The sequence below is a fragment of the Acinonyx jubatus genome, chromosome A2, assembly GCF_027475565.1.
Source record: "Acinonyx jubatus isolate Ajub_Pintada_27869175 chromosome A2, VMU_Ajub_asm_v1.0, whole genome shotgun sequence".
NCBI lineage: Eukaryota > Metazoa > Chordata > Mammalia > Carnivora > Felidae > Acinonyx > Acinonyx jubatus.
Window position 1 is genome coordinate 50,996,899 of NC_069383.1, and position 13,918 is coordinate 51,010,816.

Below are 13,918 nucleotides of genomic sequence, written 5' to 3' on the forward strand. Positions count from 1 at the left end.
TAGATAGTTTGTCATTTTGACTTACTGAGAGAAGAAAAGGAAGATTCAGGAGGAGCCACAAAGCCCTTCCAAAGTCTTTATTTTAGATAAAGACAGTCCTAGTTTTTGTTCACAAAAATCATGCACGTAATCATGTCCATGTAATCATCCCATGTTATAACTGGAAAAGATCTTAGCGGTAATGCATTCTAGCTCCATTCTCTTATGGAGGAGGAAGCCGATATCCTAAGCAATGAGGAGATTTGTCCATTCATCCATCAGACAGCTCATTAAGTGCAAACCTAGAATCCAAAGTCTTGATTCCTGGTCCATTGTATTTCATAGCATTCCATGCTGTTTCTAAATCTTCTTTTCAGCAATTTTCTGAGGTAAAATATTCTGCCTGTATTGCAAGTTTACTTTTTCTTTAAAAAACTTTTTTGATGTTTTTGTTTATTTTTGAGCGAGAGAGACAGAGTGTGAGTGGAGGAGGGGCAGAGAGAGAGGGAGACACAGAATCTGAAGCAGGTTCCAGGCTCTGAGCTGTCAGTGCAGAGCCTCATGCGGGGCTCAAACTCATAAACCACAAGTTCATGACCTGAGCCGAGGTCAGACAGTTAACCCACTGAGCCATGCAGGCGCCCCTCAAGTTTTCTGATGTAGATCAGTGTCTTTTTTTAGGAAGTCATTAGTAATTATTTTGGAATCAGAATCTATTTTGAGAATTCGGTGACAGTTACTGGTTCACTTCCAGAAACATGCATGTACTCATACACACACAACATTTGGTGTATAAATTCAGGGAGTATGTACCACCTGAATGACATCCTATGGGAGTGTGCAAGTCAGGTCAAAAAACTCTGTTTAAAAGTTTATTTATAAATGTTGCTTTAAATATTAATGCCCTCTGCACTTCCAAAATTATACTGTAAAAATATTCTTGATGGGCTTTGTCTCCCAGCATTTAAACAATGTTCTGATTTAGATTATGCTTCTTCCTTTGGAAAATTTGTTATCTTTTGGCTTCTCAACTTGCAATGATTTTTCCTCAAGCCCTTGAAATTTTTTTTTAATCCATATCCCAAAGAGTTCTATTTCAGGTCTATCTTTGTCTAGGGAAACTGTCTTTATTTTATTGGATTGAGAATATTTTTGTTTTATAGATTATGTAATATTTGAAAGATTGTAAGGTTAAATCCACCACCTGTTGCCCTCTCCCCACTGTGCGTCAGGCATTATATCATCACCACATGACAATCAAATCAGAACTCAAAGTCTGCACTGACAGCCTCAGTTGTGGGGTCATATTTAAGTTTACCACTTAATCCAGAAATAGACTTCTTCAGGTTGTTCATCTAGGTCATTCATTCTGACATTCAACTAGATGACTATTTCATATTTTGTCCTCCTTCCTCAAATTCTAATATCCCTCCTCCCGTCCTCATCTTGGCTGAATACCTTATTTTCTATTTCACCAATAAATTGAAGTAATCTGAAGAGAACATTCACTAGTTACTATCACCACGGTTAGGATGAGCGAACTGCCAAGGTCAATCTCTTCGCTTGTGCACTCTTAATCCTTCTCTCTACTTAAGGATGCAGCCCAGCAAACTCCAGCTTTTCTTTTCATACTGGATTGTTCCCATCAGCATACAACTCTACGGCAATCTCATTCACTGTAAAACAAAGAACTCTCTTGATCTCATATACCCTTTAGCTACGGTCAGATTACTCTCCACCCAGTTACAGGAAAAGTCCTTGAAAGAGATGTCTCTACTCTCAGTGTTCATTCCAGCTCCTCTCATTGTCTTTTGAATCCACTCCAACCAGGATCTCACCCCCACCATCCTGTGGAAAAGGCTCTCATCAAGGTCACCAGTGAATGTCATGTTGGTTACAACAAAGACTTGCCCAGCCTCAGGTGTGCTATCTTTTGCCCTTCTGAGACCTATCTCCGCACTGCATATTTGTAAACACCCAGGTTATCACAAAGGGAAAGAAAGAGATTTTACCTAAGTGGTCCCCAAATTTGATAATGCTGCATGTCTAGCTCTCTAGCCCCTATTTTATACAATGCAATTATATGAGATAATTGAGTCCATTTGATTGAAAATGTAAACTTGTCTGGGTCAACCCATACAAAGTGGTGTATTGACAATTATCCAGTAACTTTGGATTGCTTAGGCAAAGAGGTAGAATAACTGAGACATTCTGCACCTCCCCCTCATCCCTCCCCATCCTTTCTGCCTCAGTTGGAGCTATTTGGCCTTGAAGGATTTGAGTGATTATCTCTGCGTTTGCTTTCCATTTTCCTGGGGAGAGGAGCTCAAAGTCTAGAATGTCACATATTTTACTTCAAAGGAAAACCCTCAGCATGAGAATGGAGTCTTAGGAGCAGAGCAAGCTGCACCCTGTCTCAACAGACAGCAACCGCAATGGTGTCTCCATGGGCCCTGGGAGAGATAACTGCTCATTAGCCTCCCAGAGGAGGCTCAGAATGGACAAGACAGTGGTGGTGGGCTCTGGGGGATGGAGGAGAGGCATTCCTAATAGATCTACATTACAAGTGACTGCTTTATAAGTGACTCACGATTTATTGCAGTGGGATATGTATGTCTTCCTCACCAACCAGGAGGAGAGAAAAGGATCTCAATCCATCTTTTAAGAACTCAGACTATTTCTTCTTTGTCTCCTCATGGGGCATTCTCCATTCTATCTCCTTCCAGAATGAAAGGTTCATTTATTTCCCTAGATAAGGTCTGAATAAGGGCAAGATATAATTTAAATGCAGTCAGGCTTAAGATAAATCAGTCATAAAGAGGCAATTATTTTATATTAAATCTGTGTCTTTTCTAAAAAGGAATTTGTATTTATCAATTAACTCATTTTCACCATTTAATTTTTCTAAAGGAGATCATGAACTTAAAAAAAAGTCACTGGTTTTTTTTTTTTTATGTTTGTAGCAAGATTTAGATAGCTTGGGGGTTCATATCATATTATAGTCATGTTTTTCATCAACATTTTCCAAATGATATTAAGAAATACTGTAGATCTAATTTTTTTCTTTAAACATTCAAAGGCTCATGCTACATTTTTGTCATACATTTCAGCTATTAGATTAGTAATAGGAATGCAGAGCAGGCAACTGAGCACAGCAAATAATCAAACGTCATTTGTAATCAGACAACTTTGAATTTCAAGCCTACCACTGAATGATCTAAGACTTGCGACTTAATCTCGTAAAGTCTCAATGTCCTCAACCATAAAATAGGGATGCAAAATACATCTAATTGTAGCAAGTCTCAGTTTCTTCAACCAGAAAATGGGGATACAGGTGGCAAATAATTATAGTGAATATCTATTGCTTTTGCCTACCACGCATTTCTTTTTTTCTCAGCAACTGTTCTTAGTCTGTTCTTGGCCAGTGAGGTCCGGGTAGAACTTGCCTCCCTCTAGGCTTGGGGTTGGGCATGAGACTCACAACTGCCAATCAGAGCACCATATTTCCATGGCCACAGATGGGTGATATGTATGTGTCCTAAGCTGGACCAGTGACTCCTGCCAATGCTACTGGAAAATCAGTGCACATTCTCCAAGAAGACTGCTCAACTGATAAGATGTAAGTCTACGGCTGTGGTTGTCTATTTTTGCCACCCTATAAAAAAATCCTTCTTGAGAATGAAATCAACATAAAGAAAACCAAAGCCAAAAAAAAAATTTTTTTTTAATGGAGAAAGACAGCATCCTAGAGATATCATTTGAACTTCTGGCTCCAGCTATGTCCAAAGTGCAATACAACTTTACATTTCTTAATAGTGTACACAAAAAAATCCCATATTTTCAAAAGCCAACTTGCAGTACTTTTCTGTTACTGGCAACCAAAATAATCCTGAATACAGCAGATATTGGCACCTAGAGGTGGGGAGTCACAAGGGATTAAACCTAAAATGTGAAGCTGGCTATGTCAGGATGGAAGATGGAGTGCGAGTCTTCCTAATCTCCTGTCCAGAATGTTGGTAATCCCTGCCATGTGGTGACAAAGTTTAGTCTTGTAGACATTGGTACCTCACCCAAAATTTGCAGCCCTTTGCCTTCCAGACATATGTTAGAATTGAATTTTATGGCCCCTGTGATTGGGTGGAGCCATGTGACCTGCCTGTTCTGGCCAATAAATTTTGAGTGGTATTGAGCACTTAATGCTGGTGTGAGATTTTCCAGAACACTCCTGTACTCACATGGCAACCAACAATGTTCAAGATGCTGGCTTCTTTTCAGCCTGGATTCCTGAGCATGGATGATGTATGGACCCTCCACCCACCATTGGTGACCACCAAAGACCATGAAACATGAGGAAGAAATAAACCTTAGCAGTTATCAACCACAGAGATTTTAGAGGTGTTGGTTAATGCAGTGTAATTTAGTTGTTCACGGCTGATGTGCCTACTATATCTTAGGATTTAAACCATATTCCTATCAAAGCTCAAGCCTTAAGTGACTTGGTAGAAAATATCAGGATTATATCTTGCAGGTTTCAGTATGGCCCTACAAGAAAGAAAAAGCTTTCTACAAGGTGACCCATCTGAAAGCATGATGGGGAAAACACAACTTTGTGAGAGACCTTGTTAGCCTGTGGTCAGCAGTGCTAGATAGCAGCCAGTCAGGTATTCATCAGTTTTGAAGGCTTGACAAAATTAAATTCTCTTTCTGAAGTTGCAGTCAATGCAAGCAAAGGTAGGGAAAAAGCTAGCAACTCAGGGGGAGACAAGATTAGGATCTTGGAAAAGCCTGATCCCTGGTTGGTTGAGAGCTCCCACCTAACAGAGAGTGACTATCAGATTTCACTGTGCTGAGTAATCCACTGGACCAGCTTCTGGGAACAAGGGGCAAACTGGCTGTGCCTACTCACCTAGTCTATTATTTAGCTTTACCCAGGACAAAGACCAAAATGAGAAAAGAGAGCTGCTGCTAAGGAATAGAAGCTTGGAAGCCTGGTCTGTATTGAAGGTACCATAACTCCACCAAGGTTTGTTCAAACAACATGACATGGATGTTAAAAAGCTTGGGTTCTATGATTGGATAAAGAAGATGCAATATATACATACATATGTGAGGGAATACTCCTTGGCCATAAAAAAGAATGAAATCCTGCCATTTGAGACAATGTGGATAAATCTAAAGGCTATTGTACCAAGTGAAATAAGTCAGACAAATAAGGACAAACACCATATGATTTCACTCACATGTGGAATTTAAAAAACATTAAAAAAAAATGTTTAATGTTTATTTTTGAGAGAGAGAGAGAGAGAGAGAGAGAGAGAGGGATGGAGCATGAGCAGGGAAGGGGCAGAGAGAGAAGGAGACACAGAATCCGAATCAGGCTCCAGGCTCTGAGATGTCAGCACAGAGCCCGACGCGGAGCTTGAACTCACGAACCTTGAGATCATGACTTGAGCCAAAGTCAGACACTTAACTGACTGAGCCACCCAGGTGCCCCTAAAAAACATTTAAATGAACAAACAAACAAAAAGCATAAACAGACCCATAAATACAGAGAACAAACTGGTGGTTGCCAAAGCAGGTGGGTAGAGGGATGGGCAAAATGGGTGAAGGGGAGTGGGAGACACAGCCTTCCATGAATGAATGAGTCACGGGGATGAAAGGTACATCATGGGAATACAATCAGCAGTATTGTGATAGCATTGTATGGTGACAGACGGTAGCTACACTTGTGAGCAGAGCATAACATGTAGACTTGTCCAGTCACCTCATCGTACACCTGAAACTAATGTAGCATTGTGTGTTACCTATACTCAATTTAAAACACACACACACACACACACACACACACACACACACACACATACACACACACACATCTACATTCTGGAATCAGTTTGGCTGAATTCGATCATGTCACTAGCTGTGTGACTTTGGGCAAGCTATTTAACTTCTTTCTGCCTCTATCTCCTTCCCTACAACAGAAGGATGATAACAGTATTTACTTCATGTGGTTCTTTTGAAGATTTAGTTAAAATAACATACATAAAGAGCTCAGAAGAGTGCCTGAACATGAGAGGCACTCAGCAACCATGTTAGGTGCTCTAATTACTATTAGCCAAGATAATGGACAAATAACTTGAAGCAACTGGAATTGCCAAAGGAACATAAGCTGGGCCTTCAAATGCTTTGTAATTGGCCTTGCAATTGCTCAAGCCCTAAGATGAGAGGTCCCAAACACACACGAACAGGAGGTGGGCTGCCATAGGAATGAATGCAGCCTCTGGAGGGGAACCTCTTCCCTAAGATCATCTCACATGGGGCCACAATGGACAGTGTACAGAAGAGGGCCTTTTAGAGAACAGAACTGGGGCAGCCAAACCGACTGATCATACAGCTCACTCCACTGGCGGGGCAGCTAGGACAGGCTATTCTTGTCCAGCATGAAATATCGCTGGTTTTAAATAGTGGCCACTGTATGTTGTTTTGTTTTTTCCTTTCCTAGATGAAATATTTTTATTGCAGTTACCCTGTTTTTCTTCCACCATTGAATATTGGATGTGATTTGGATTCGCCAAGGTGAGGACCAGAGCTGAGTTTGGTGATAAGGGTCAAAGTGAATGGAACTGCTTTGATTAATAGAGGGAGAGAAAAATAGGTAGGTTTCCTGGGCATGGAAAGGCACGGAGAGGCTGGCAAGATAATGTGAGGGTGTGGGCAGTGTATGGAATAAAGAAGTCCTGAAAAAGTGCGTAGGGGTGGGTGGAAGACAAGGAGCGGGGAAGAGGGCGAAAATGGAAAGAATGAGACTGCCTAAAAATCCATTGAAATGGTTACCTCCTCCAAGGAAACCCCCCTTCTATCTCCCCAACACTTTTGGTGTGTCTGCTGCTCCCAAATGCCTTGTGAGTAGATTTTTGTGGAGATCAAGGAAAGGCTCGGTGGTACCTCTGGGTCAACATGGTCACAACATACGGATGTGCATAACTGAACAATTAGGTGCAGAAGCCCTCAAATCCAAAACAACTATCTCCTAACTCTTAAGAGTTCATAGAAACATAAGAGGAGCTGCTCAACCGGCCACGGAGTGTGGAATGGGGTTTCTAGCCCATCTTCTCCGGATATTAAGGGGCAAGGAGGCCTCAGCTGACAATGAGTTTCATGTTTTGTCAGGTGTCGAAAGCCTTGTTGAGATGGGAATGAACATTTCCAGGACACGCATTTTCAGAGTGCCAAACAGTGAAATCGGGAGTGAAAAGCACTTGTGTTTGTATAGCACCTCAAAGTTGATAAAAGCTTCAGAGCCCTTCAGACTGCCTGCAAGTTGGTCGACTCATGTCTGGTTTGGGTGGGCAATGCAGCCTGGGATCATTTCCTTGTCTTTTCTCCTTTCTAGTATTTCCATTTGTCTTCGGGTTTCATCTCCGGCCCCAGAGGAGTCTTTCAAGCTTTCCTATACAAACAGCTGAGTGATCATTTCCATCAGGGTTGACAAGTTCTTAGACTTAAAGGTGAGTGGGGTGCAAGTTGCCCTGGCTGAGCCGACAGTCCTCTCAGCATGGGACACACAATCATCTGGTCTGACTCTGCCAAACCGCTGTGTGCAAGAGGAGGAGTGGGCTGTATCACTGGGGGCCAAGAGCTGGCGGCGCTCTGCCTCCACTGCCATCCTGGGTCTCTCTAGCGTCTGGCCGAGAGCACAGTGCTTCTATTTGGATTGGCTTCCACTACCCTGAGAGAGGCGTAAGAAATCCATCTCATACCCTGTTATCTGGGACCACTGGGGGATCTGGCGCAGGGATTAAGAACAATTACCAGGGAGCCTTGTTCAAGAGGAAATCCAAGCCTGCCTTCAACCCCTACACGGGCAGAGCTCCTTATACAATTACAAAGCATTTCCATGAACACTGGAAACTCTAACCAGCTTCCACTTAATTGGCTTGCCAGGCCCGCTGACCCTCTCCATCCCCTCCATAAAACACCCTGGCTAAGAACAATAGCATACCCAACACTCTTGACTGAAAACTGACTCTCTTGTACAGGGTCTTTGAAACTCTAGGCTGAGCTCCACGAGCGTGCTATCAAAATGACTGTGTAGTTTGCACCCAGAGTTTAAAAACAACAGAAGAGTAAAATAGATTAAAAAAACAAAACAAAACATCAAAGTGCATGACACATTGTAAGGGTTAGCTGTGTTTTCTGAAATTTTAGTTAGACAGGTATGCATGTGTTTATATTTGTATGAGGTGGTGTGTGTGCAAGTGTGTGTGCATGTGTGTGTTTGCATGTGTGTACTGGGCTGCACTAGCAAACGCCTTTCTCTCTGAGTGTACATTCACAGAATTTGAAAGCTGCTGCTCTAACAGGCCCATGAGCATCTGTTCCTACCAGTTGTGTGGCATACTTTCCAAGAGTTGTAGTTATTTCTAGATTTATTTTTACTGTTGTACTTGATAAATTTATATTAGTACTTACACTAATTTAAATTAATTAATTTAAAGCAGATGAGCTATGAATGTAAAAAGGCAGAGAGCTGTTTCCATAAAAATAAAGCTGAATGATAAGGCGCCTGGTTGGCTCAGCCGGTTAAGCTTCTGACTCTTGATTTTGGCTCAGGTCATGATCTCACGGTTCGTGAGTTCGAGCCCAGCCTCAGGCTCTGCTCTGACAAGCCGGAGCCTGCTTGAGATTCACAATCTCCCTCTCTCTCTGTCCCTTCCCTGCTCATGATCTCTCTCTCAATCTCTCTCTCTCTCTCTCAAAATAAATAAATAAACTTTAAAAGAATTAGAGGGGTACCTGGGTGGCTCAGTTGGTTGAATATCCAACTTTGGCTCAGGTCATGATCTCACAGTTCATGGGTTCCAGCCCCATGTTGGATTTTGTGCTGACAGTGCGGAGCTTGTTTTGGATTCTCTGTCTCCCTCTCTCTCTGACCCTCCCCTGCTTGTGCTCTCTCTCTTTCTTTCTCTCTCAAAAATAAACATTTAAAAAAATGAAAAAAAATGAAAAAATTAAAAAAATTAGAGCTGAATGATTTGGAAATATGTCATAAAATGAGTTGCTAAAAATAATTGTGCTATCAAATTAAGTTTGGGTAAGACCAGTGTAAAAAAAAAAATCAGTGACAATGTTTTAAAAATGCAGGAATCGCAATTCATATAGTTTTACAAGGGTCTTTTAAGTTGTAGCTTCTCTCAAGAAATGGATTTGGGCAAGAAAGGCCGTGGGGGAAAATCCCAGCAGCAAATCCACACTGAAAGAAGAGGCCTATGTCCTAGAACAAAGCTTGGTCAGTAAATGTACAGGTCTATGTGTTAGACCAAAAAAAAAATCTATAGTATATATTTATCTATTTCTATGATTCTTTGATATAACAGAACTTTTTAGTTAACACATCATCCCTTCAGGTGCAACCACGCTGGATAAAACATGGCTTCTAATAAACATTTGTCTCATTTGATCCAGAAAGGCAGGCAATGCAAATATCAGTATCCCCATTCTGCAGATGAGGAAATTGAGGCCAGGGAGTGAGTATCGGCAAAGTTAGGCTAACGGGGGAAAGTGCGGCAAGCCTTAGAAGTTTAGTGATTTTTTCAACTGCACAATGATCTATTCTATGCTATATACATTTTAAAAAGATGTTCATTTTCTTATTTCTGTAATGTCAAAAATGTAAATAAATTAACAAAAGTCTTCTCCTCCAGTTAATGATGTCCCTGGTGAGGGAGGACTTATCAGCATTATGGCTCCATTTTTATTATTATATTATCTATGTCCGTATCTTATTTTTCTTATTTTTCTACTACAAACTACTTGGCTATGTGACAATGAGCTTTAAATATGACTAGTGTCATTGATAGATATCAAAGCACAACAAACCAACAAACAATTACACTGCACAGAGATTAATCCCATAGCAAGTGATACTAGTTCATTGATTCATTCAATGACTATCTATTAGCTGTCTACTATGTTCCAGGTACTGTTCTAGTTACACTGGGGAAGCAGGGAAGAGTAGAATGAACGTGAACTTGGACTTGGAACACCTAGGTTCAGGTCCTGGCTCTTTCACATACATAACTACTTGTCTACCACAACAATAATTAACGATTATCTACTACTTAGATGTCAGAATGTCAGATTTGTTGTTTGATTAAGTTTGTAAAATATTGAGGGGGAGAGGTTACAAATCCAAGCAACTAAATTCATACAATTTTACAAGTGCCCTTAAGTTGTAAAGTTTCTTTAAAGAAATGGATTGTTCAAGAGAGTTAATTGGCACCTCCGTGAGCAAATCTACCAACTACATGTCTAGACATTGAGAATTCCATGATACACAGGACTCACTAGGAAGATGACTGTGAATGAGATGCCCGGTCTGCCCCCATGGAGCTACAATCTAGGAGGGAAGACAGATTTTAGGTAAATAATCACACAAGTAATTATAACTGTGATAGATCTAGGAAGGGCAAGGTCAGGACTGGGGAAGCACATAGGAAACTAGAGTGCTCAAAGTCACTTTCTTGAGACTATCTTTAATCTCCTTCCTCATCCATAAAATGGAGATGGATGTAATTGTCCTTCTTATTGTCTTTTAAGGGCTTTCATGAGGATCAAATTAGAAACTGAATATGAAAGTGCCCTACACGTGTACAAATATTATTAGAAATAGTCTATTGCACAGCCCATGTTCTAATGGTACTTAGTAAACATAAGACAATAGAAAGGAGGGATAGAGTAAGAAATATTTATGGGAGATGAAGTCAATTACTTGGAAGAAAATGCATCATATACTTGAATAGCTAGAAAGTTTAGAAACTTACCTTTTGTTTGTTTTTGCTTTTGACCAGAGCTATCACTTGTTGAAATTTTTTTTCCAAATCCGCTAAGGATGTTCCTTCCCCCTCACGCCCTTCACACCTGCTTGCTTCTATACTCAGTAAGGGTTGAGTTTTATTCTCAATTTACAACACTGCTCAAGATATCTCCAGATATTTGTACTGAGACCCTCTCCTAAGAGCTCTGTGTCAATGTAACAGATGCCATCTTGGCTTTTCCCCATTTCCCCCCAGTGTTAGTCTTATCTTTCCTCCCTTATTCTTGGCAGGTGACCTCCCACTTCACACACACGCAATCCTATTTTTCCTAAAAAGAATGATGCTGCATGGACTGCAGGAGTTCCTTCCTCCTCAAAATAACAGCTCAGGGTCCTCTTTTATTAAACCTGTCTCCGAAGTGCCTTATTTCATTTCTGAGGCCCATCCAAGGCTCAACTCCAGCCTTCATTCTTCATTTGTCTTCTAGAGTTTTCCCTTGAGTCCGTGCACAGCTGGTCTCCTCTATTTTGGAGGAAGACTAGCTCCTGACCCCACTGCCTCTTCAAACCACCATACAATTTCTCTCCCTCCCATCTCTGCCATTTTCTTGGTGAGTCCTCCACACTAACCACCTCCTCACCACTTGTTCCTTCTCAGCCTTGTTCCCGCCTCTCCTGCTCCTGCAATTGCTCTCAGGAAAGGCTCCATGACTCTAACAACAAACCTAATGGTGTTTTCGTCAGTCCCCCATACCCCTCCATGAGAAGAGCAAGATTGTAGGAAGGGGGAACCAGAGATTCAAGAAACGCAAAGGGTCAGAAAGGAACTGACCGGATTAAGAGTGCAGGTTCATTCACCCTGTGTTCCTTTCTCTCTCTCTCTTCCTTGGAGCTGTCATCAGTGGTTCCTCCTGTGCATGATCCTGTGTTCTCCATCTTCAGTCCTGGCCTTTCTTTAGTCCCTAGGACCCATTAGAACTCTGAAGTTACAACATAATGTAGTTTCTGAATAGACTGAACAACTTATATGGCTTTCAAATGTTCTCTCTATTATGTCGTCAAAACTTTGGGACTTAAATAAGGCACACCACCCAAGGCTTATGAGGCTCCTCATCCCGTGAAAGCCTATTGAGTGCCTGCTTCCAGAAGGTAAAGAGCTTTACTTAGGAATGCATGGGGGGAAAAATGGAACTTGTCTGAATGGAGTAAGTGCTCAAAACACAGGAGGTATTATGAGTATTAATGAGCACACAGCTTAGTGGAGAAACTTCCCCCTCTTGGCTTCGTTAGCCAATCTGCCTGTTTTCTCCATTTTTTAGTAAGCAGGACAAAAATTGGTTTTCGGTGATGATTGTCAAAAGAATCCAATAAAAGAGCAAATTACTTTCTCTTCTTACATGCCAGAAATGAGAAAAACCTTGCCCTTGCCTGGCCTCTATGGGGCCATTATGTGGTCTATTTCTTTTTCTCAACCATCATAATAATGGTGTGACAAGACTGACCATGCTGTGTCCCATCGCCACCCCTTGGATTGGCCTAAAACCATGTAATCAACCAGTTCTTGAATCAAATGTTTTAGCATTATGGACATGTTCTGAGCCTCAAAATATGGTCTTTGCAAATCGTGTGGACTGAAATTTCTGTATATAGAGAAACACAAGAAGATCTTAATATCCGGTTTCAATGTTCCCACCATGGGCAAACCAGTAAAACTTTGCATATCTCCCTGCAATTACAAAACACCTCTGGTTTAGTTACAAAATGCATTAACGTTTCTTTTGATCAGTTCAAGATTCCAACTTATTTTCTCAGCCAGCTGGAGAATCCCCTAAGGTCTTTCTTTTTTTAATCTTTTGATACTATAAAGCATTGAGCTGTCCGTATTTCCTTTTTTGCAATGGCCACAAGGAAATTCAAGCTCAAATTTGTAGCCTGATGCTGGTAGCAAAGCATATAACCTACATTCACTAGCAAAATGTAAGGTCTACATTTTATACCTAATTTTATCCTTGGTGTTTTTAATTTCATGTGATTTTGTTTTTACTGTTTATAGCATATGTAATTCCATAAGCTACCACAAATCATACTAAAATAAAATCCAAACTCTTTCTTATGGCCAAAAAAAGGCAACCTCTCTCTCATTTTGCCCCTGATCATTACTCTAAACACATCTGCCATCACTCTTCTCCCTGTTCACACTGGCCTATCTGCTGTTCCTTGCACCCACCAAGCACTTTCCTATCTCACCTTCTGTTCCCTCTTCCTGCCATGCTCTTCCCCTCCAAGCTTCACCCTTTCCTTTCCCTCTGCTCCAGTGTCACCTCTTCAGAAAGGCTGCTTCTGGCCACCATGTCTAGAGCAGCGTCCTCTATTCCCTTTGCCTCCTACCCTGCTTTACTTATTTTAGAACATTTATCATAACCTAACTTTATGGAACATTTTATACTGGCGGCCTGAGGGAGAGTGGTTATGAACACAGAACTCGGGAACCACACTGGGTTCATATTCCAACTTTACCGCTTTCCAGTTGTGTGGCCTTGGCCAAATTATTTCACCTCTCTGTGCTCCAGCCTCTTCACCTATAAATGAAAAACATACAAAATAGGGCATAGAGCAACTGTTAGGTATTTCATTTGTAAATAGACCAATTAAATAATTACTATTTATCATCTAAACTTCGCTTGATCTGTCTTATGCATCACTATGTTCTTAAATTAAAGAACAGTGCCTGACATATGGTTGGTGCTTAATCTGTTGAATAAATTCCCCGTTGGAATGAGGCAAGGGTGTTGAAAATTAAATAAATACATCTTAAACCTGGGGTTAAAGAGAAATAGCACTGGGGTAAGACTTGGAAGACAGAGATTTCACTTCTTGCTTTGCCACTTGGAAGCTAGTTGATTTTAGGCAAAGTACTTAAAAATGTGCCCAAGTCAACTAAACAAACTGGAATAAGAAAATTCTGTTCTGCTCCAGAGGTTTTGGGAAAGTAAACAGGGCTGCACTTGCTCCATAAATAAGGACTATCTAACGGTCCCAAAGGAGAAAGGGAGGCTGGGTTTATTAAGCACTTCTATGTGGTAGGCTCTGAAATAAGCTCGGGGAATATGCAGACTAAAGACT

The 13,918-nt window shown here is 41.0% G+C and overlaps 1 long non-coding RNA gene across 1 annotated transcript in view; it reads right to left on the reverse strand.

Annotated features, from left to right (window-relative positions):
• Positions 1-13,412, reverse strand: part of LOC113604063 (uncharacterized) — a 32,054-nt gene extending 18,642 nt beyond the window's left edge. Inside the window, exons 1-2 of the long non-coding RNA XR_003425869.2 lie at positions 13,313-13,412; positions 11,628-11,757 (exon numbers count right to left, since the gene is read on the reverse strand). This is a non-coding gene — a long non-coding RNA (uncharacterized LOC113604063). The remainder of the gene's footprint in view (positions 1-11,627; positions 11,758-13,312) is intronic.
• Positions 13,413-13,918: the final 506 nt, after the last annotated feature.